This window comes from Panulirus ornatus, chromosome 14 (assembly GCF_036320965.1).
Source record: "Panulirus ornatus isolate Po-2019 chromosome 14, ASM3632096v1, whole genome shotgun sequence".
NCBI classification, from domain to species: domain Eukaryota; kingdom Metazoa; phylum Arthropoda; class Malacostraca; order Decapoda; family Palinuridae; genus Panulirus; species Panulirus ornatus.
In genome coordinates this window covers 59547152-59570774 of record NC_092237.1, presented here as the reverse complement: position 1 = coordinate 59570774, position 23623 = coordinate 59547152, and the positions used below count along the sequence as shown (strand labels likewise).

At 48.7% G+C, this 23623-nt stretch overlaps 1 protein-coding gene across 5 annotated transcripts in view; it reads left to right on the top strand.

Annotated features, from left to right (window-relative positions):
* The window catches only part of LOC139753485 (protein Wnt-5b-like), a 512552-nt gene that overhangs the window by 459831 nt on the left and 29098 nt on the right, over positions 1-23623 (top strand). The window lies entirely within an intron of this gene.

The following is a 23623-nucleotide window of genomic DNA, read 5'->3' as shown; positions in this document are numbered from 1 at the left end:
GATATAATCTTCCACAGGTAATCAGTCATGATTAACTGGGGGAGTTAATAACTGAATTATCCGCTTGGGTGACGGGCACTATTAGATTACATGTTTACTTCTTTCGAATTGATCCTCAGGAGTGAATGATCGTTCTTGGAAGTTAAATTCTTTTTATGTCTTTCCCATAATTGTCGTTGTTTGTCTCCATATTTCTCGCGGTGAAATCGAGGTGGGGAGATTCTGGGTATACCATATCATCACGGAAGTATAGTGGCAGATCCGATGAAGTTTGGTGATGCGCTAGGCTTGGTCCGTGTCGCCTGAATGCCCATCCCTTCTTAGGTGCAAGTTTAGGCTAGGTGCAGCGAGGAGATCGGTATCTCGAGGTGTGGATCACGCTCAATAGATGGCAGTCATATAGATTTGACGAAGGGAAAGGAAACGGGTACAACTGTGAGGACGAGTGGGATTACTGTCATGCCTTTGAGCATTCAAAAACTATGAGTACAAATATAACTTGCGAATGATTTAAGATACGATGATTATTTTTCTTAGATGTTGTTCCTATACTTTTATTGTAAATTAAAATTATATATGTATAACTGTTTAACAATTCAAGAAAAAACTGTAGAGGAAAAGTTGTGGAAAGATCATAGCCATTTTTCAAATTGTAAGATATTCGTCGCTTGTGTCCGGTTCAGATTAGACATGAATAACAAATTTGTTCATCTTGTTCTCTCGACTTATCTGCTCCATCAAGCATGAACGCCGTGTGTTTAACTTATGTTTGCAGAGGGATTCTTAAGGAAAAGATTTGCACGGATATTTACAGTTGAACTTTGTAAATCACTCCTACTCGTGAGGGTGGAACTCGACAAGAAAGAGTTCATTCTCTAATTTACATATATATATATATATATATATATATATATATATATATATATATATATATATATATATATATATATATATATATATATCCACCTCAGTATATACGAATTCAGGAGGTAATCAGATGGAAGTTTGGGTAGGCTCCACCCGTTTTATTAAGGCTTTTTACGATCAGTGAGTCACGGCCTGCGACGGCACTGCCGGACTCCGACAGTGTGACGGATATGGACGTACGTGGAAGATAACGATGATTGGATGAAACGTAAGGTAGATACTTGAACTCTGGATTTCTTACGTTGCCTTGTTCCGCCACTGTCGTTCGCGTTTTCCATCATGTGGGGTTGTGAGGTGTTCGTAGGTACGACCTTGGCGTAGCTAGCATATTTTCTTGAATATTTGGGAAGGACACACTTGAGATGTGTTGTGTAGATTACGTGGAAGGGGTCGCTTACAGGAGGGAGGGGGATTTGAAACATAATAAACATTATATTGTTAGACAGTTTTAGTGTATTTTGCGGGTTTTCGTTGTTTACAATATCTTGGATTACGTTTCATCCACTGATTTCCCAGTAGTGTGACAGAGAAGTTCAGTTCTGGAGCTGCGGTTCACATGATCGGTTCATATGGTGGCAGTCGTGGTTGGCTACGTCATGCTAGGAGACATGTCGTGAGAGAGGGGGCCCCTGGCCACGAGACCTTTGACACTTCCCAATACACTGCTGTTTACACTCCCCTGCACACTACACACACACACACACACACACACACACACACACACACACACACACACACGTCATCATCACCAGGAACCGAAATACCACTTTTGGCGCCTCCGATCCTCACACTTGCGGTCCACAAATATACAACCGAAGTCCTCAAACGGGTCCAGCTGTTCACAGTCTGGGGGGGGGGAAAGAAGGTGAAAAAAAAATATTATGGGCGGCCTTGTAGCGGTATGAATGCAGGGGGGGGGGGGGTTGTAAAGTTAGGTATTGGCCATTGACAGGTTATGTTGCCGGGGTCGACGTGTTACTCTGCCGGGTCTCCCGGGGCGATGCCACCGCCTCAAAGGCCGGATCCTCGCCCCTCGCGGGACCCCTCGCTAAGGCTCACCCTTCCACTGCCCGTGGACGGGTGGTTGGACCCTCGGGCCCCCGTCTCACTCGGGCGATGACGGACGGCTCCTCCCAAGCCCCGCCGACCCCCCACAGAGATAATGGAGGCATTTGCCAGATTTCCCACCGTTTGAATGAATCATTTTGGAGGCGGACATTTATCAGGGGGAGATGGAGTTAGGGGTGGAGGGAGAGGGTAAGTCGCTATTATTGCCCTTCTCTTGTGTGTGTGTGTGTGTGTGTTGTTGGGGTAATGGAGGGAGGGAGGCAGGCGGTAGTCATCGCCTTCGGAATGATCTGTCGCCGTCGCACAGTCATCGTCCGCGGTCCTGTGCGGTTAATACCCGCCACTCGTCATCATCCGCGGTCATCACTGTCGTGAGTTATCATAGGGTGTGTATCATCATCATGCCCTCCGCCTGCGGACAGAGCCACCACAACGTGAGTCCTGCCGCTGGTGAGGTGTGTGGGAGGGGTCGGTACCACAGACGCGATCATGAGTCGTAGCGAAGCACATCCAAGCTACACGGCCGTATCCCGCCCAGGACCGGGGGATGATTGATTCAGACATGGAGAATGGATAAGAGAAGGTGAGACAGACAGACAGACAGACACAGTGCAGTGAGGGGGAGTCATCTCCGATGTACGCTATTAAAAAAACCGGTTGAGGTGGTCAGATGCTGCAGGTGTGTGTGTGTGTGTGTGTGTGTGTGTGTGTGTGTGTGTGTGTGTAACACTGTTAGGCGTTTTTGTTACTAATGCTCTCTCTCTCTCTCTCTCTCTCTCTCTCTCTCTCTCTCTCTCTCTCTCTCTCTCTCTCTCTCTCTCTCTCTCTCCTTTTTCCTCCCCCGGTCTGTATAAGGAGCAGGATAAGCGCTGGGCTAATAAAGTATATCTCTCCGCTGCTTGACTTGCCGAGAATACAGATGGTTATCGTGTCTTTGCAGTAGAGGTGGGAGGGAGAGGGAGGGGGTTCCTCTTCTAGGAGGCGTCTTGAGGGGGAGGGGGGGGAGGGGTGTTACCCTCCTTCCACCCTGGAACGTCTTCTTTGATGAACCTACACCCTCATCTTAACAGCCATCACTTATGCAAATGACTCGGTGTTTATCGTGCCTTCCCCGTCGAGAGGAGGAGGAGCAGCAGCAAGCACCAGCTGCAGCGCTGACAGCGCCAGCACCACCAACTGCAGCAGCCCCGTACCCCCAGGAGGAGCGCTGGACATCACCACCACCACGGCCTCTTACGCAGGAGGAGAACACAACGTGTTGGTCGAGGCTTAACTTCGAGGGTTACTACATTTGGAGTCTTGGTGAACCCTGTGCGTTTGGTTTTAATGAGGCGACTTACGGCTGTCACTGTGGTGTGGGAAGCCTTCAGATGATGTCTGTTCAAGACGGCCCCTCTATATATATATATATATATATATATATATATATATATATATATATATATATATATATATATATATATTGTTTCGAGAATTGCAATTAGTGTTGTTTATCATCAGTAACTGAACAGAGGATTGACGAAAGATATTCATTTGTTTATTAAAGGTTTTTGTTTACTTTCATTATACCTGCAGAACGAGAATGAGGTACGACAGAAATGTATTCGTAGAAGTTTTCTTTTTTTTTTTCGTAAATTCGTAGCGAGCGTTTTGAAAGTCTGGAGGTCGTCGGAGTCGGGCGTATATTCTGTTTTGTTAAGGCGCTAGTCTTAAAGTATTAAGGTTAATGGGTTGCGTGTCATGACTGGTCCAGTGGGTGGGATGGGTGGCCAGTGGAACGAGAGGGAGAGGGACACACACACACACACACACACACACACACACACACACACTGCAGCAGGAGGATGGTAGTGGTGTTGGGAGCCTGACCTTCGTAAGGGTAGGCATCACCTCGGCCGCGGCACCTTGCTCACCTGTTGCACGTCCGCGGCAGGCTAGGTGCACCGCCCACACACTTTATAAGAGTTGAGCCTCAGTGATGATCATGTCCCTGGACGTCTGTGTGACGGTGATGTCCCTGGACGTCACTAATGGTTACCGCCCACGCTCCCGTGACGACAGCGTCCCCCAGGACTCCAGGGGCCTCATATTTACCGTTGGTCCGCCAACGACTCGCGACAGAAATGCTCGCCTTTGGACCCCTGTCCGTCGTACTTCGGAGTGGCACCCGCCTGGTAGATAAGCTCAGATAAGAACTAAAAAAAGAGCGGAGGAGACCGCACCAAACCCCCACCCTACTCGTCTTAACTAGAATGTCAGCAGTTCACCACTTGATAATGTTTCCACTGGGTGATGTTACAGGCCACAGTCTTCCAGATATGCAGTCGTGCCAGAGACAACACCGTTTAGCAACGCAGCTGCATAATCACCTCTGAAAGAAAATGAAACGGGAATTGCCCATAGTCTATCGATGCAAATAGATAATCCAGCAATTTGGAGAGTGTGTGAGACAGGTAGTGATTACCCCACAAACATCGGAATCGGCCATCATCAGGAGCGGGTATCAAACTCCTTCTGATGGTGAGACGGAGAGGGGACGAGGCAGCGGGAGGGGCCATGGTGAGCAGTGTCACCCAGCCTTCTTGCCAACCCTCCCAGACCACCCTTACCTATCTGCCTATCGGACCCGTCGCCGACACCCTGCCGAGATGGTGGTGTCAGCCGAGCGTGGAGCCCGCGCGCCGCGCATACCTAATTGGGAATGCTCTAATACAGTCGTTGTTACCATTACCCAAGGAGATCCATTCTTGATAGATAGTTGACGCGTTGTTACTGTCTTAAGTGTCAGGTGATTGGACGGCTGTGAGGGGGGGGGGGAGGATGGTGGTGAGTGATCGGGGAAACGACCATTTTACTCAGCGCCTTCCCTCATCATCGCCCAGGCTGCTTCTACCAAACCTCCAGTCGCCACCCGTCTCTCTCTCTCTCTCTCTCTCTCTCTCTCTCTCTCTCTCTCTCTCTCTCTCTCTCTCTCTCTCTCTCTCTCTCGTTGTAAGAAAAAAAGAAAAGAATTACACCATTTTTACTTCCCTCTCCCGACTCGTCATAATTATTTGATGCGGCAGAAAATGTAGGTGCAATTAAGACATCATCTCGGGTTAATGTTGCGTGATATTTGACGGTGGTGGACGTGGCGTGCGTCGACGGAAGGAGCTCCCCGAGTCCGATGCAGCCCAGACGTGTACAGCGGACGGACGCAACGCAACGCAACGCATCGGTGCTTCTCTTTCTTTCCAGAGGCTGCCGGCCAGCCCCTCTCGATCTCGGCTGATGTTCTGCATCTCCCAGCTCACTCGTTCTCGCCCACGATCTCTCGGGTTCCTCACCGCGGGTCCCATCCTCTTTCATGTCCACTTTTCCGCCTTCCTTAGTCTGTTGCACCGGTGCTTCTTATACGGGACACCTCTTCTCCCTGGGCTTGTCACCATGATCATCATCATCATCATCATCATCTTTCTCTCTCCCGTCTATGATCTACCTGTCTGTCTGTCTGTCTACTTTTACTCCCCTTTACCCATCACTGGTGTCTACCCTTCGTTATGGCTTTCCATCCTCTTTACCTATCTTTGGGTTGTACCTATACTCCACGCTTTCTGTTCACCTCTGAATCACCAGAATTCCGTCAGCTTGCCTGTCATTTTCATTTGACCGCCTAGGATCCATTATGAAAGACTTCGATGTTTTGATATTTTTTTTCGGGACTTATTCGGCCTCTTAGATGCTTCATGAGACCTACTTCAACGACTTAGTTGTTTTATGAATTTATATCAACGACTTGGAGCTTTTATGAGACCCTTGTCAACGACTTTGAGGTTTTATGAGACTCATTTCAACTACTTGGGAGGTTTTAAAGGGCACTCGGTGTCTCTCTAAAGTCTCTTGTCACTCACGTTGGTGTCCTAGGGCGTTTCTGAAACCCGTCCCTGTAGAGGTCGTGTCCATTCCGATGTCGTAAAACGTCTTGGAAACATGTATACTCGTTTGAGTGCTTAAGAGTCCTCGCCGCCGCCGAGTGGTTGCACAACACGTATAGCCCAACGTGAGAGGCCTTGTCCCTCCCTGCCGCTTCGTTAGGTGTAAATATGTTCCCCCCTACTTAACCACCAGCTGGCCCCGTGTGAGGGAGGATGTTAAAGGGACAATCAGCTGGCTTGTTTACGGCGTGAGAACCACCCCGGCTGACCAGCGCCTCGATAGTAGGGGGAACTCCGAAGGGGGACGTCCTCCGCACAAAGGCTCCATCGCCGCCCCTGCTCTTTGTCCTCCCCGGACGATTACCGCGAATATGGATGTTCGTTCCTGCTGAGCTGATGTACAAGGGCGCAACTCAGGCAGGTGGGGGCTGCCTCCTGGCGCCCATGGTCCACAGTAAGCCTAAACCCTCCAAAAGGAGGCGTGTTGGTAGAAGTTCTGGAGACGTGGATCCACAGCTTGAAGCGCAGGGTCGGGATGAGGAGGGGAGGCTGGAGAAGGCAAGGTTAAAGGGGATTGATTGATGAAGTACTGAAGGGTGAGACTGGACACTAATGGTAGGACGAGGCACTAGAGGACCCGGAGGAGCCCTGGGGAACACCGTTTTGCTAGGGTAGATAGCGAGGTGGACGACGAAGAGTTGAAAGGGTGACAAGAAAGAGTCTGTTCTTAGAGGTTGAGTCGGGGACGGGATACGGTACAGTGGGCTGATCCAGCAAGGGTACTGCTGCAAGGACCAGGGGCTCCAGGGAGATCTCTTAGGAGGGCATCTGCTTGGCAAGATACCAACTCGAGGAGTATTTCCGGCACGGCGGGTTCTACCCTCGGAAATGTGACCACATCTGGTAGAGAGACTGGAATCAAAAGCCTTCCGTCTCATTAATTCTCCAGGCGTCGCGCCTTTCTCCAACCATCCCCTTTCTGTCCGTTGTAATAATGCTGCCCTCTACCTGCTCTGCAGGTATTATTGTGGTCACTGCTCTCGTAAGGTGTCTGCTTGTGTTCCCGCCACCAAGGCTTGTACTAGAGCCATGAGTTTGACTGCTGTTTCCCATAGTTTTAGCGTGGAGACTGACCATACGAGGCTTGACCGTAGCCATCTTTCCTCGAACAGCCGAGCTGTGGAACTCTCATCTTCTTCTCGTCCTTCCCTCTTTCTATAACCTTTATACCATGAGAAGAGTCAGATCAACGAACACCAGTGGATCGCTTATTCATTTTTTTCCATTCTTTTTCTCGCGCTTTCTTCAACCCGAGATGGCCTTGATTAGGGCGTTTTGCCGCCCCTCGTCTGTCACTTTGGAAAAAAATGGGATCATCATCATCATCATCATCATAATCATCATCATCATCATCATCACCACAATCAGGGTTTTCCAGTAGAATTACGTATAGGTAAACTGACCGTCGCTGAAAGGCATTTAACGTTAGAACCTGAGGCTGGCTCTCTTCAGATGCTACACACAGCTGACCACGTCTAACAGAGCTGTGTTTTTAGACGTCTGTATAACTTCTGTTGCAACGGTGGGTCAGTTTCGTCATCCAAGAGGACAGCAAACATTAGGGGTGAAGTTCCCGTAGCCTTGCCAGGACGAGTGGCAAAAGGACAACGCGATGGTGTGACCTTTTGAGTGTGATGACCCGGCCTTTGACCAGACATCTCAAGAGTCAGGTCAAAGGTCAGCGTATCTCTACACGAGAGGAGTAAGTAATGCTGTCGTGCTCAAAGGGTCGCACGGTCCTGCTGGGAGGGTATAAAAGTTAGACTTCTGCTGTGCCGCAAAAGTTCAGTATTATTTATGTCTTGTCAGAACAGTATTATGAATGGCATACACTGTGTCTGCCTGGCTCACTTTATTCTTTTTATTACCCACTCCATCTTTCTTACGTTTCCCCTGTCACTTTCGCCGCCCCATTCACATCACTTTCAACTAAAGCCTTGTTTGTCGTATTGTACATAATTCTTCTGGTCTTATCATCTCGTCTGGCTTCGGTGTCAGCCTCCTGCAGGAGCCTTCCCTCTCTCCCCCAACTTCTTCTCTACCTCCTCCTCCTCCTCCGCTTCCATCTTGATTAAACCGTCGGCTTCAAATCCAGTGTAACGAGGGGACCCCCCAAGCGTGCAAGGCGATAAATCGTATGGAGTGCCGCCCGTCACCAGCATCTTCAAGTGGTGCCCTGGTCCTCCTGCCGATGCACCTCTTCCACCACCACCTCCTCCTCCTGTTGGTGGCGACGAGTACTCCAGGGATGCCACCCTTGGGATCCGTGGTTGAGGGTACACACTTTTTTTTGCACCCTCAGCGTCGTCGGCAGGAACCCAAGCTCGAGTCGCGTCGTTGTTACATTGTTTACCTCAATCGACTCTCCTTTGCCACTCTCTCATTCAGTTTTTCGTTTTTTAAGTCGTTGATCGCCGTGTTTTAATCGTTGACCACCTTATCTAATAGTTGACCGTTGTGCTTGAAATCGTTGGCCTCAACACGTACCCGTTGATCGCTGTATCTAATCGCAAACAGCTATATATATAGTCGTTGACCGCCACATTTAGTGGTTTACGACCTGTTTAATCATTGAGTGCTGTACTTATTCGTTGGCCGCCGTATTCAGTCGTTGACTGTCATAATCCGTCGTTGATCACTGTGTTGAATTGTGGCGGATCATATTCATGCGTCCAGCCCGCATATAAAGCTCATGTCAAACTATGGAACTCGATATTGTGGCGTTACGATCCATTAAAACGTTCAGCACATTTGTCAAGTTTAGATCTAAGATTGCCAGCGATACAGCGAAGGGTGGAGCGTTGTATTCAGACTTGTGATTCTGTCTAGTAACTTGTAGAACTGTATCCAAGCTTGTAGGGTTACTCTCAGAGTTGTACTGAACGTCAGTCACATGATGATTCCTACCGACTCCTCATTCATACTGACTCCCCATTTATAAACCCGGTCTGTTTTATCCAAAGTTTATATAAACCCAGGGCGATATGTTTATAAGTTTATACAAAGCGAGAACGTTTTATTCACACTACTTTTATATAAACCCAGAGAGTTTTATTCAGGCTGAGTATATTTAAACCCAGAGTGTTTTATTTAAAGTATACGTAATTCCAGAGCATATTATTACATGGGGTTTATAAACCCAGAGCGTAGGTTTTGCTGAGGCGTGTGGGTAGTTTGCTGGATGCGTGTTTTTTAGTGCCTTATTCATGTACCCTCGGCAGTCCACCAAGGGTATAGAGATAAGGGGTGTGGGTATGGAGTGATGTCGTCGTCGCCTGTTGGTTTAGAAAGGCAATTAAACAAGCTAAGCAAAGCTAAACCGAACTAAGCTAAGCCAAACTAAGCTAAGCTTAGCGTTGTTCATTGGGTATATCGAAGGAAGGCAGAAGCCTCTCACTAACTCTGAGGCTTCGTGGGAACCATACTTGTGGTACAGTCAACCCATTACCCTCCTGACGCAGGGGAAGCCGGACGGGAGAGTAACCCTTGCCCACTTGACGTAGGGAAGGGCAAGGTGGCCAGTGAATCGGGAGGCATTGTGACGCGTACGTCAAGCAACGGGGGAGGGGCAAGGGTCTTGGACCCAGGATTTACATGTGAAAGGACGTGTGCGGCGCGTGTCCTCCTGTCTCTCTATCCCCTATCTGCTCACATCCCCCATGTATCATCCTCCCTCTCCTTGTATATACACTTCCGCACTTCTATGCTCTTTCTGTCCATCTATCCTTAGTCTCTATCTACATAGATGACAGACCCAAGGCGTTAGTTAGTGCCTTCCTCCGGCAGATACCATAGTCAGTACAGACCGTCAGGTCTTCCCGTGACCTGACTTTCCCCACGGACACCCACGTCCCTCATCTTCTGCCGTTCCCCATCTTCCTCAGCTCCTCACCCCCCCCCCCCCCATTCCATTCCCTGACTTTTCCTCTCCCCCCATTTCTCCGAAACCCTCACTTTCCTCTTCACTGGGTCATACGCACTACCTCCTCCCCACGTGCACTACCTCCCCACTCCACCACGTGCACCACCTCCCCATCTCCTCACGTACTCTTAACTCCCCACCCTCCCCATGTGCGCCAGTTTCCCCACCTCCACACGTGCCTCAGCTCCCCTCCACCGCAAGCCTCCCCCCCCCTCCCGTCACGCACTCAGATTAACGTGAACAAATGGACTTTCAAGTTCATAAATAGAGTGTCTTGTCATAGAGCTTCGTGTTGGCTGAGCCCCTGTTGTCTGTACCAGCGGTTAACCCGGCCTCAGCGTCTGCACCATTGTTTAGCTCAACCTGTGGTGTCTGTAACCATTGGTTAGCCCAGTCTGAGGTGTGTGTGTGTGCGTGTGTGACATTGTTTGGGTCACCGTTTGGTGTTTGCACATTGGTTAGGTCAGCCACTTTTGCCTGTACCATTGGTTAGCCCAGCCTGTGGTGTCTGCACCAATTGGTCTGCACTGGTTAGTTAAGATGGTTACGTGTTTCGTCGCCGGTCAGCCGAGGTGCTAATTTTCGTGGGGTTGGTTAGCCCAAGCAGCGACGCCAGGAACGTTGGGATGGCTCAGAGGGCGTTGGCTGTGACGCCTAGCTATTTATTAGACATTTATCTCACAACAGCACTGAAATTGAGTGGCCACGACCCTCTGAACTGAGTTGGGCTACACTCCACTGAGTTGGGCTGCTCCCTCCTCAGTGGAGCTGCGACCTATTGAGATTACAGTGTGCTTCGTCGGGGGTACGCACTACTGAGTCTGCCAACTCTCTGCTGATCAGGCTACACTGTACTGAGTCAGGCTACACTGTAGAAGCTCTTCATGCCTTCCAAAAGAAAAGCTCCATGTCCATTCCTTCAGTTCCGTCCTTTTTAGTATATCCCCCTCCTCATAAGACGTACGAGACGTGGTGCAGTAGAAGGTTCATGACGCCATAGACACATAGTTTGTGCAGAAATACTTAAGGTGTAACGGACTTAGACTTGAGGGCCGGGGAGCACACAGAGCGTTAATGTGTTTCTGTGTTCCTGGGTGTGTCTTCCAGTGATATCCTGAGATGCCCCTCATCGTAAAGAAGTGGTCGGTTAGTGGAACAAAATCGAGTGTGTTCGCTTTTTCTAGATGCGCCACCTCAGAAGGGGAAGTATATTCCTGTTGATGATTTTCCACCATTGTCTTGTTTTCCCGATTGTTTTCGCACGACACGAGGGAGGTAAGAAGGTTGGGGCGTGGACGGCAGATCATCTTAATCCTCCCCTTCCCCAGACTGGGGTGGAAGCCCCCTGAAGCGGCCCGGAACTGGTAAATCTATACGATAATTCACTGCTGCACACACCCGGGCCTTTGGGAACCCCGCCGCAAGGAGATTAAGGGGCCGGTAAGGTGTGTGTGTGTGTGTGTGTGTGTGTGTGTGTGTGTGTGTGTGTGTGTGTGTGTCAGAGGTAACGGGGGCAGGAGGTACCCATAGGACCCAGGGACAGAGCGTGGCGAATCTGGTGACGTTTCAATCTGCAGGGGAGGGAGGCCAGCAGGGGAGGGGTTGCCGCATGGTGTTCAAGCAACGTGGAAAACACCCGTCTCAGGGGGAGTACTCTCTAACTCACTCTCTCTCTCTCTCTCTCTCTCTCTCTCTCTCTCTCTCTCTCTCTCTCTCTCTCTCTCTCTCTCTCGTTGTATCAGGGTGGTTCAGACCCCAGGGAGCACGGGAGAGATATGCGTAAGGTATTTTTAGTCAGTATTTAAGTATAAGTGAGCAAGATAAGTGGGTCCAAGTGCAAGTATAAGTAAAGAGCGAGTTACTTGGGCGTGTGACAAAGTGCGAGAAGCGTACGTTCGTCTTGGCCTCTATGCTAATGGAGTGAAGTAACAGTCTGCAATTTCACGCTAACCCATTCTTACCATTACACCTCCTGGGAGTTAACAAATGGGGCCCATTATCTTAAAGCGCCGTAATTGGTGCTGCAAGTAATGTAATGGGGGGGGGGGGAGGTTTAAGGGGGGGTTAATGGTGTTCGCCCGTAGGATCTGGGGAGACAGTAATTCATTATGGGGTTAGGATTCCTCCTCCTCCTCCCCGGATGTGCACCCTAGATAACTCGTAATAATGACCGCCTCGCACGGAGAGCAGGTCGGTGTACGCAGGTGTCCGTCATAACCAGGTGGTCGATTATGAACTCCATCGTACTCGTTTGAATTAGAATTTTGAATGCATGAAGAATGATTCCCGAGATTAGAGCAGAAATATTCTTGCGACGTTCTGTAAGTTTTTTTTGTTTTTCTTCTCTCGCTCTGTCGTTTTGTGTTTTCATTTGATGTCCTCGTTAGTGTGGCCAGCGCATGCCTGCGTGGTGTTTGCAGTTGCGTATGTGAGTCTAAAGATATGCATCATACCAGTTCGTAGATATTCAGCAAGAGACAGGTGACAGCAGACAGACAGGCGACCGTAACCACACAGATGACAGCAGACAGACGAGTGACAGACAGGAGGCGGCGGGTGATACGTTGTTGACAGTTGGAGTGCACGGGTGATGGGAGACACACAGCTGACGTTGAGACAGACTCACGACACGAACTGAATTGACAGATGGGACGAGTGCGAGCATAGACGGATGACACGAAAAGAGACGGACGACACGAAGCGGATCACTAGTGCGGACAGAGGATGTTAAGCAGATGACACGGGACGAAGTGGAGAGAAAGAAGCGAGCCACTGGCTGGCAGAGCCTTGCAAATTAGAATGATTTATATATGTTCCGTCCACTTGACGTGAGGGGTAGTTAGGGAGTTATGCAGTTGTGGTGTGACGACCTCTGTTGGTGTGGTTGACGAGGGGGGAGGGGAGGAGGGTGACACCGTTGGAGGGATTAAGGGAGGTCCAAGAGACTGGGGCAGAAGGTGTCCTCGAGAACTGGTGTGTCCTGGGTAGGTCCCAGTAACGTAAGGGCCAGGATGAGACTTGAGGTTTGGCAACGCTGAGTAGCGCGGAGCCAAGCTTGTGGTTAGGGCAGGCTAAGGGTCAGGGTAGGCTGAGGGATAGGATAATGTGGGGGTTAGGGCCGACTCAGGGCTGGAGGGAGCCTGGGAAGTAAGGCAGACCTTAGTTTTGATCAAACCGAGAATTAAGGCAAGCCTAGAATTGGAGCAACTTCTTGTCTTTACTTAAGAGGTGAACTTGTAATGTCCAGTGCCTTTGGGTAAACACAGTGGGCTTAAGGCTGCGGTAGAGTGTTCTTTAGTGTGCTGTGTAAGCTCTTTGCAGTATGGGTAGGGAGGTAGCCTAGGGAGTTGGAAGGAAGTGGGTGAAATATTGGGAAGTGGGAAGGAGGAGCTATGGGCAGGTAAGGAGGGGTGGGGTGTTGGGGGCAGCAGGAGAAGAGGAGGGCAGGTGGGGTCAGTGGGGCGGAAGGGAGCAGATTAGGGCAGCCATATGTAACCTGAATGGTGGCCGCTCCCTGTCCTGCACTACGCCGCCCTTCTCATCTCCCTTCCTCCTGCCTGGTCTCTCGTCATCACCCCCTCTGGCTTGACCTCTTATTTATTTTCCTCTTTACGTGGCCTCTTCCTCCAGCAGATCCTCTCCCCTCCCTTTGCCCTCTCACCTACTTCTCGTAACTAGGTTGGTAGAGAGAGAGAGAGAGAGAGAGAGAGAGAGAGAGAGAGAGAGAGAGAGAGAGAGAGAGAGAGAGAGGGTCATTACGGGAACCAGAGGGTTACAGTTGGGGCTGTACTTCTCGCGCCCAGTCACCTGAGGTTACGGGACTCCCGAAGATCACGAGGTTCTTGGTGACAGCTTTGCCCTACGTTGCCCTTACTCTCACGTGTCGCACGTTGGCGTGATCCCTTGGGCTCGACGGTACGATTCTTGAGAACGACGGTACTGCGGTCCCTTGGATGAGACGGTACGATCCCCGAGCACGACGGTACCGCGATCCCTGACCTATGATGGCGAGGCGTTTGACCTGTCGTGCTCTAGGTTCGTACCGACGTGCTGAAGTGGCTAATATTTCTGTGAAAGTCGCAGGCATTACTTTTCTTATGAGTGTAAAGTATAAGTACATAAGTAGTAGATAAACTCATGAACGTTACTTACCTGGGACATTGTAGTGGTCCCCGATGTATCTCGATATTGGTGTGTGTGTGTGTGTGTGTGTGTGTGTGTGTGTGTTCAAGACCATTCGATTATATCTATCATTTGTGCTGTCGACGAACAAAAAGATAATAATCGTATCGGTGAGGACGTCTCCAGAGTTGCTTGGTGACTCCGCCGTTGAGACCTCCAAATGAACTGAGTGGTTGTGAAGGGTCACCAGCACAGACGCTACGAGAAAAAAGGCGACTTGATCACAAGGACTTATCTTTCCTGCTTATCTCCTCGCGTGCTATTATATCTCGTGCTTCGTCTCCCGTTGTAGAAGGTGTTACGTGCCTTTCCACCGCAAGTGTTGCATGAAGTCACCAGCGTCAGTGTGATATTTTGGTGTTGGGAGGACCTGAGTGATACTCGCATTCTGCTGCCTGTCGCACCTCTCGCTTCCCGCTTTTTATCCCTGGTCCAGTCACTCGCTTGTCGGCCCCAGGACAGACGTTGTGATGCTGCCCTGCGACATCATTAATTTTGAGGGGAAATGTATATTTTTTCCTGTCGTAGATATATTATACTTTGATATCCGGTCATTATCATGGACAACTTTAGGACATGAGCTTCGAACTTATAATGGGATGGGGAGGACACCCGAGGAATCCTTGAACATCCACCCACAGTGTTATCTTGTAGCTGTCATTCGGTTCCAGTGTGAATCTGTTGAGAATATTTACACTTACTGTTGGTAGAAGTGTGTGGAGTCCAGACCTGTTTCCTCGTGGGCACTCAGCTGTTGCGATACGATACTCGCAGGTTAAAGAGCTGAGGCTCATGAGTCTTCCGCTGGTCGTCCGCTAACCAACTTAGTTATCGAAGAACAAGGTGTCCTTCCGCCGCTCCACACACCCCCACACAGCCCTCGGTGTTCATCCTACCTCCAGCCCCCCCCCACCTCCAGACACACCCTCCCACCCACACACACACACACACACACACACACACACACACACACACACACACACACACACACACACACACACACACACACACACCACCCTCCCATCACCCACTCCGTACCTTGCCTCTGTCGTACCCTTTCTCCAAGACCCTGAGGTCTTCGGACCACCGCCGAACAGCCCCTATCCCAAGCAGCAGAGCCTCTCTCCCTCATCCTAGATCCCCCTTAAGCCCCGTCTTCCCCCTATCGTACTTCCACACACCCCAGCCCCTTACTTTCGCCCCTTAGTCCCCTCCGCACCCAAAAGGTCTCTCTTTCATTCCAGCACATTACAGATACCTTCTGCTCCATTGACTAATGACGTCTCCATCCTCCCCGGCCGCGGCAACGTAATCACCTCCTCCTCCATCATTCATTCGGGAGCCTTCAATGTGTCTGATTCAGATTTTCTCTCTCTCTCTTATTACCTTCCCTCAAGACTGCTTACAGAAACGTTCATTTATACTATCGTGCTGTGCGAACGCTCTTCGAAACTTGCCTTCCTGGCCGACCCGACACCAGATGCTGCTTTAAGCATTATGCAAATATACCTTGGGGGAAAGTAACGTGGCTGTATATATTTACACGCTCAACAAAGAGTACGAGGCAGCAGGGTACCTGAAACCGAAGACTCCTGCCAACGAGCGGCTTCGCATTTGAGCTATTTTGTATTTGATGTACAAGACATCGTTAACTACACGAGCACGACGCCGGTACGACCATCGGGTACGATGGGCTGGCCTTTGACCTGACCCTTTAAGGTCATGTTAAAGGCTGGGTCATCATACCCAAGGGCAGCGCTTGAGAAGTTGAGAATATCTCCCTTTTCCTCACTCAGAATGTCGTCCACCACCTCACCAGGCAAGTTTACTCAGCCTTGCCCAGGAGCTGCAGTAACGTCTCCATTCATCTCTGTGACGAGACGTAACGCCAGCTGTGGACACACCAACTGGGTAATCTCCCGTTGGTGTATTGTATAATGAGTCGACATCCAGCACATCCCTGTGACTCCCTTTTATCGTTCCTATGGACATGAAAAAGGTTCCCTTGGGGCAAGGTGTTCCTCGACGAATATGTACTCATTCTTTTTAGTCCAATTACTGTGAGCATCCCTCCGACTCCCTGTGAAGACCAGACAGCATTATTATACAGTAAGAATGTCCCCATCAGGTGAGGCGGGAACAGGGTAGTGTGAAGTATGATTGCGTTTTGGTATGAGGGAGTGTCGTGGCCACCCGTTGGGCTGATGTGTTGGCTGGAGGCGAAGTCGGCTGTCGGAGGTACAACAGAGAAGTTCCAGCGAATTATTATTATTATTATTATTATTATTATTATTATTATTAGTAGTAGTAGTAGTAGTAGTAGTAGTAGTATTGTTGTTATTAGTAATGATTGTAGTAGTAGTAACATTGTTGTTATAATGCTTATATCTTTTTCATATGAGTTACTTGGATAGGAATGTTGTTTGACGTAAGAAAAATGAAAACAAAAGTTATTTTGATCGACGTGAAATTCGTGAAGTAGATTCAACCCTCGTCAGGAAAAAAGGTATAGACACCCCGAATGATAATTACATGGACAGGATCTCTAGTCTTGAATGGAAATCTAAGTTGAGAAAAACTCAAGTACATTAAAGATTAAGTCATTTGATGAAGACTGGACTTAATTGAGAAACGTGTGAGGAAGGTGGAGCAAAAAACTTAACGAATGTATATTAGTGCTGGGGAACGTGTAGACAAACCTGATGGATTCGTAAACAAACCAGAGTTACGAGTTAATAAACCTGACATGCGAGGAAGCCCTGGTGAAATGCGTGGCCTCAAGTCACATTTATGCAAATACGAGAGCAGTAATTAGATCGAGCTTGATAAACAAGCTGCAGTTAATAGCTCAGTCCTAAATGCTCAACTGACTTCTGAACAAATTCAGTCCATAAAGTAAAATCAAACTTAGATTACGAGACTCAAGTACCACACGTAAAAAGATTTTGAAAATACCAAATGTATGTAAATCTTAAACTGGAAGAAATAAGAACAATAATTAAACGAGGAATTTTGATGATGTGAAGAGAAATGATTAACATGTCAACAAGAATAGGTATAATACTAAGTCATTCCGGGGCATTTCTTCGTGCCTGGCGACTCGAAGTGAGCCGTGAAGCTGTTGTGTGTGTGTGTGGGTTGGAGGTGAGAATTACCCGGCCACAATGAGTGGTTCTCGGGCGAGCTCCGATGTTACCTGCTGTGAGTATCTCCGTAACATAAGGCGGTTCCTGTCTTCGGCCAGGACCCGCCATAACTGACAACCGCTGCTATAAACTGCGGTCAGGCCCAACGCTTCGGCCCAAGACTGGTGTCTTTTGGCCTTGCCGCTCCGCAGGTTAGGCTAGGCGGCGCCCGAAGGATGGCTTCTGAAGGATAGGGTTGTGCTGGAAGGGTGGCCTAATTTCAGAAGGAGAGCTTAGCATCCAGTAGGTTTTCACAAGTGCAAACATAGCGTAAGATAGTAAAGGAAGCCTAGCAAAGAGGAAGGATAACTAAACTTCTATTAGCGTTTCACTAGTAGCTGAACTGATTTTAAAACGTCGCGTGATATGTAAAGGGTAGCCGAGGATGGAAGAGTCTTAATTTCGCGATAAGTGTATAGCTTTCCTTAGGAGTTTGCTTTCCGAAGGATATCAATAAGGGATTTCAAGTATAGCCTTGCCATCCCAAAACACAGTTTAGCATTTCCATTCGTAAACAGAACTTGAAAATGGTATAAAGTCCGTTCCAAGTAGGGAAGCCCAAAATTTCCTGGGTTTAGTACTTTTACCCCTCAATGGCAGCTTAGTAACCTAGTAACCTAGCCAGCGGTCTAGCCTAGTTCATGCTCCTTAGGTCCTTGTAGGGTTATCCTTACCCACCGATGGCATCTTAGTAACCCACCCGGCGGTAAAGCCTAGTCTATCTCTGCGCTCCATAGTTCGGTCTCACCTTCCTTATCACGGCCGCCGACGTAGGCCTTTCAGATTATCGCGCGGCTCTTTAAGGTTAATTTCAGCCCTAACTTGTTCTGTTCAGCCACGGATAGATTCCTAGATAGACGACTGTGTCGGTGGAAGGTTTAGTACCCATCTTTTATGTCAGCCTGTTTGTTCCGCTGATGTTTTAATGGGAACATGTTCGTTCAGTCGGCCAGCAAGTGTTTGGCGCGGAGCTGTCGCGAAGCCGTACCGTTCGCTGAGAGAAGCTGGTGGATATTTGGTATTTGTATCCTAAAGTCAGAGAGATTTTATTATTGTTATTATTATCATTATTATTATTATTATTATTATTATTATTATATTATTATTATTATTATTAAGTCATGCCCAAGTGTCGTACCGTCGTGCTTAAGGGTCATGCAATCCTGCGCATAATAGATAACCCTGGGAAATGATTTTGCATCCTTTCGTCTAGGTTCCTGCCGCCACCCTCCCTCGTCCTCACCCCCTCATACTGGAAAATGTTTCGAGTCACCATTTTTGGCGGAGAGGTTAGGCGGGCCTCGATGGTGCATAAACTAAAGGCACGGCCCGGTGCCCTGCCTCTGTGGCTTAACAGGGATGTTGAGTAATGCCGCCGAGTGGGAGGGCAGGGCTGTGGAGCCTTGTGTGTGAAGTGTCTCCTCGGATCTCCCTGCTGGCTGATTCAGGGGAAACACTGACTCTTGTCTTGAAATTCACATCATAGAGACGGAGGAGGATGGAATATATGTGTATCAGCCGAGTGCTTGTGGAGAATCAGTCGGAAGAAAACATTTTTTTGATATATATATATATATATATATATATATATATATATATATATATATATATATATATATATATATATGTATATATATATATATATATATATATATATATATATATATATATATATATATATATATATATATGTGTGTGTGTGTGTGTGTGTGTGTGGGGCGACCTCAAGGCTTCCTCTTTTGGCTAACGCAGTGCTTAGGAAGTCATCCACGTCATCCGGCTAGAACAACAGGTCAAGTAATTCCCAACTGATAGCTGCTGTTACCCGCGTGAGCGAGGTAGCATCCGAAGCAGATGAATGAAACTTATAGGAAAAAATACTCTTTTAGCCCCTTCCTCTATTCCTTCTTTTGAAAAGACATACACAGGAGGGGAGGATTCCCAGGTGCTTCATGACCTGCCCTTCTTAGTCGTCTTCTGCGACACGCAGGAAATACTTGGGCGAGATTCTGTTTCCCGCATGCGCGGAACCCTGGTATATAGTGTGTTTACATTCGTAAATACACTACTTGTATGCTTGTATGTTAACAAAGGGCAACACTTATAATTCGTCAACTGATGAGCCACTTCATGATTAAGGGTGTCTGGTACTGTAGTTTCGTTCCCCACTATAAGATGTTGAAAGGACGAAGATGTGTTTTTATATGTTCCACGTACGTTGTGAATAGTATCAATCCTTACGTAAGTACATGTGTGTATACGTCTGGCCTGTTGTCCGAGTTATACCGAGGCAAACGTGCACAGGGGCGTTAGTGAGCGTCACGTCAACCATCCTCATGCACTCGGACGTCTTTGTGTTCGTCATCTGCGCTTGTCTACTTGTCTACTACGTACGTAGCCTTCAGCCACAACCCACAGGCTCGTATTTCAATGTTACGTAGCCACAAAGGCTCGGATACGCGCGCGAAGACACCGAGAAAAACATGTGTACGCCCACTCCGACGTGTTGCTCCCCGAGAGGACAAAGTTTCCTTCTCATCTCGTGGCTGGCTGTGTGATCGTCAGGGTCGGGTAAATAGAGCGAAACCACCTCTTCAAACGCCGTCGGCCGTCTCTGATCCCACAGCCCCGCAGACAAAAGAAGATCTAAGAAGAGCGTGTGTGTGTGTGTGTGTGTGTGTGTGTGTGTGTGTGTACGTTTATACGATCCTCTCTCTCTCTCTCTCTCTCTCTCTCTCTCTCTCTCTCTCTCTCTCTCTCTCTCTCTCTCTCTCTCTCTCTCTCGTCGAAGCGATGATACTAAAGTAACTCGACAGAACTCCGCTCCTTGTCGCCCGGTAGGGTAAGGCCCCGTCTCTTCCCCCTCCTTTGCCTTACATCGGGGACAAACAATAGTCGGCCATGTTTTGAATCGCGGTCCTTAGATACTCGCTGGCGTACTATTTTTTTCTCTTAATGTGCGGGTTGTTTATAGGGGCCGGGAGCGCGCGGTGTGCAGCGCAGCGTGGCAGAGGGCCGGGAGCACGCTTGTTAGGCCGCGGGTAACGAGGGGTTCACAAGAGCGGCTTGTTCCTTCACTCGTAATGATGACGCCAGCAACCCATTTGTCAGCGAGGTTTCCGCCTGGCTGACGTCGGGTTTACTACCCCAGGAGAGGAGATGGGGGGAGGGGCGTGGCTCCCTGCTGGGCGGCGTGAGGCGTGGAGGTGGGGAGGAGGGAGTGATGACAGGAGGGAATGGGGGAGAAGGGGCGGGGGGAGGAAGGGAAGGAAGCTCTGGCCTGACAGTGTCTTGACTGACGGCTGTCAGCCGTTGTGGATCCTGGTGGTAATGTTTGCTGACGTGCAGTGGCTGCTGCTGACGCTGCCCCGACTCGGGCATCTCTAGACTGGCACTGTCTCGTGGCACTAGAGAGGACTGACACTGTCTGCTGGCACCTGAGGGCCCTTTGCAGTCTGCAGGTCTTCAAAAACCGTGGGCTTCGTATGATCCTCAAGCGAGCACAGCGCACCAGTACTACCGAAAGACCGGACCAACGTATTTTGATTCGTATTGCAATTCATTAAGCACTCTTACCCCCTATCCTGCGAGCGGTGGTGCAGCAAAAAAAAAAAAAAAAGGATACAGATTGTACCAAAGATCTCATGGCTGAGAAAGACTACGAGACGGCGAGAGACAGACCGAGGGGACAATGCTTCTGACCTCCTGAAGGACGGCCCATGAGTGGGGATTTTCTGTCTCTGTGGTCGATACCTCTGGAAATTCACACAAACCCCAGACCATCAGAATCTCCTATACCTTTTGGACGGACGGGACGGTCGATCTGTTCCTCTACTTGAAATGACGGACCAGTTCCACGTACACCTGGATCCAAGGGCCTGGAACCCTCCTGTGGAACGTTTGTGAACACTTTCCAGACCTATTTTAACCCGTGTTTGAGGAATGTACGTGAACCATAATGGTTCACAGTCGGGTATACCGTATGTGTCCTAGTGAGTGGTCCATCTACATCCCATTCTGTGGTTTTGTTAATCCTTTCGTCTGCCTCCGTCCTGTACCTCATCTCGGCGTCTTTGTTCAACCTTGTGTCCCCAAATAGTGACGCGCCTTTGTCGCTACCTGTATACTGTCTGTATTCATTCATGCGTCTGTGTTTCCATTTGTATACTGTCTGTATTCAACCTGCTGTAAACCTTTACCCTCGTGTGCTGTTTGTGGTCATGTCACCCGGGCAGCACTGGTGGGAGGAGGCGCGGCGGGTGAGAGGATGGCTATAGAGGAATGATGTATACTCGTGGGTCCTTCATTGTGGAGGAAGGTTGGTGTATACAGGGCGGGGCAGCCGTCTGAATCCTTGTAAACACTGGTGGCAGGCCGGTGAGGGGAAGGGAACCTAGTCTGAGGGGAATCAAGGGGTGAGGGGAGTTAAGGGAAGGGGTATGAGGAGGGGTAAGAGAAGGTTGGGGTGGTTGATTTGAGGAGAGGGGATTATTGGGAGTTTATGTAATGGGATGATATAGAATGGGGAGATTGTTATGATTGCGAGAGTAAGAATGGGGAGGCTTGTTCGAGGACGAAGGATGAGGGAAATGTGTCTGAGAGGAAGGGAATATTGCTTAGAGGGAAGGATAAGAATGGGGAGCTTCATCTGGAGGGGAGAACAAAATGGGGAGGTTACTTGAAAGTGGTGTGAAACAAGAAGTGTTACAGTAGAACATGTTCTTTGATCATAAGATACGAATCCTCCTTCCTTGCGATTAATCGCAAGACTTCATTATCGTAAAGTTAAGTCGGTCTCCACGCCCAGAGTGTGTGCGTTTATGAGTGCTTCCGTTCGTTATACAAGTGGTTAGTTGTGTGAGTAAATGCGTATACAATAGTGTACATCATCCGTCTTTCCTTCGAGTGTGTTTACGCATATGAGTGCCTTCGCCTGCTGCGTATATACCGTTGTGTGGGTAACATTGTAGGTATGATTACTTGTGTGGGCGCGTCCGTACGTATGACTCCATGCGTTATTTAAGCATCGCAGTAGATGCGTATGATTCGTGTAAGTGTGCATGATAGACCTCTACGAATGTATACGTGATCCAGTATATCATGCTTGTATGATTCGTACTTTTTAATATCTTTTAAGCTGTGTGCTTGTGGTCGCTCGGATGTTTGAACGCTGGCACTTGTTGATGAATTTATGATTCGTTAAGTGTCGCTAGCTTTAAAGTGAACGGCCAGGGCACGCATGGGACTGTGGATTTTAAGCGCAAAGCAATGGACTGATGCTTTAGTGATTTGTGAAAGGTCGGGGTGGTTTCAACGGCTCTGTGTGGGTATCTAGCCTGAAAGCTGCGGTGGGCCGAGACTACGGCTGGAAGGTAGGCTAGGCAACCGAAAGAATATATAGGTACAGATATATCGACCTCCGTTGTGTTGTGGTTAACGTTTCTAATCGTGACGCATTAGGGTCGCCCGGGGTCGAGCCCGCATAAATTCGAATTCTGGTCGCGGGAGTCGGTCCGCAGTCAACCCAGCTGTTCATCCTTCCCTGGGAACCGGTCGATACATTGGGTACCTGGCTTTGGCTTGAATGTATACGAAGCGGTCAGGGGAAACCACAAAAAAGCCCCTAGGATTTGGCTGTGGGTAAGGGGCTCTGGTTCCGGTGTATTTTACACGACATTTAGGGAGTGAGTGAAAGTAGATGAGGCCATTTTTCGTTCGATCTTGGCGCTTTCTCGCTACGTGGGAAAATCAGTCCTTTGCAAAGTACCAGGTAACAGTGTGACCACACACTACATCTAGCTGTCGACACAAAACCAAGTGTAATTATACAACATTCGCCTACGCACGGGGCCTGGGAGGACACATATAAAAGTTAGGGTGAAAAAAAAAAAGTGGCCGTAAAAATGGAGATAACTTTTTTTAAATCTACGTTGTAAACAAGCAGCGAGTGTTGGCCGACGTGCGGAGGAGGGAGGGGTATACAACCATGGGTTCCAACACTCAGAAGTCTTGATTTCTGTGTTGGTGGTGGGTGTTTGGATATAGGGGAACGTACGTGTGTGTGTGTGTGTGTGTGTGTGTGTGCGTCGAGGTATATGCGCGTTTGTAGCCCTCTCGTCTGTGTATATGAACGTGTATATTTGAAGGTGCTTAGCCTGTGTTATATACTAAAAATACAGAGGTCTATGGTTGTATATTACGTCATATAGTTTACACCTGCTGTCATTAATTCCCAATTCCTGTACTTACTTAGATACTGCTCAGAGTCGATTTATAACAGACCCCTTAAATTTCATTAAGGGAATCGCGTACTAATCACACTATGCCCTTCTATACGATCGACTTCTATTGGTCAGTTTGGAGCT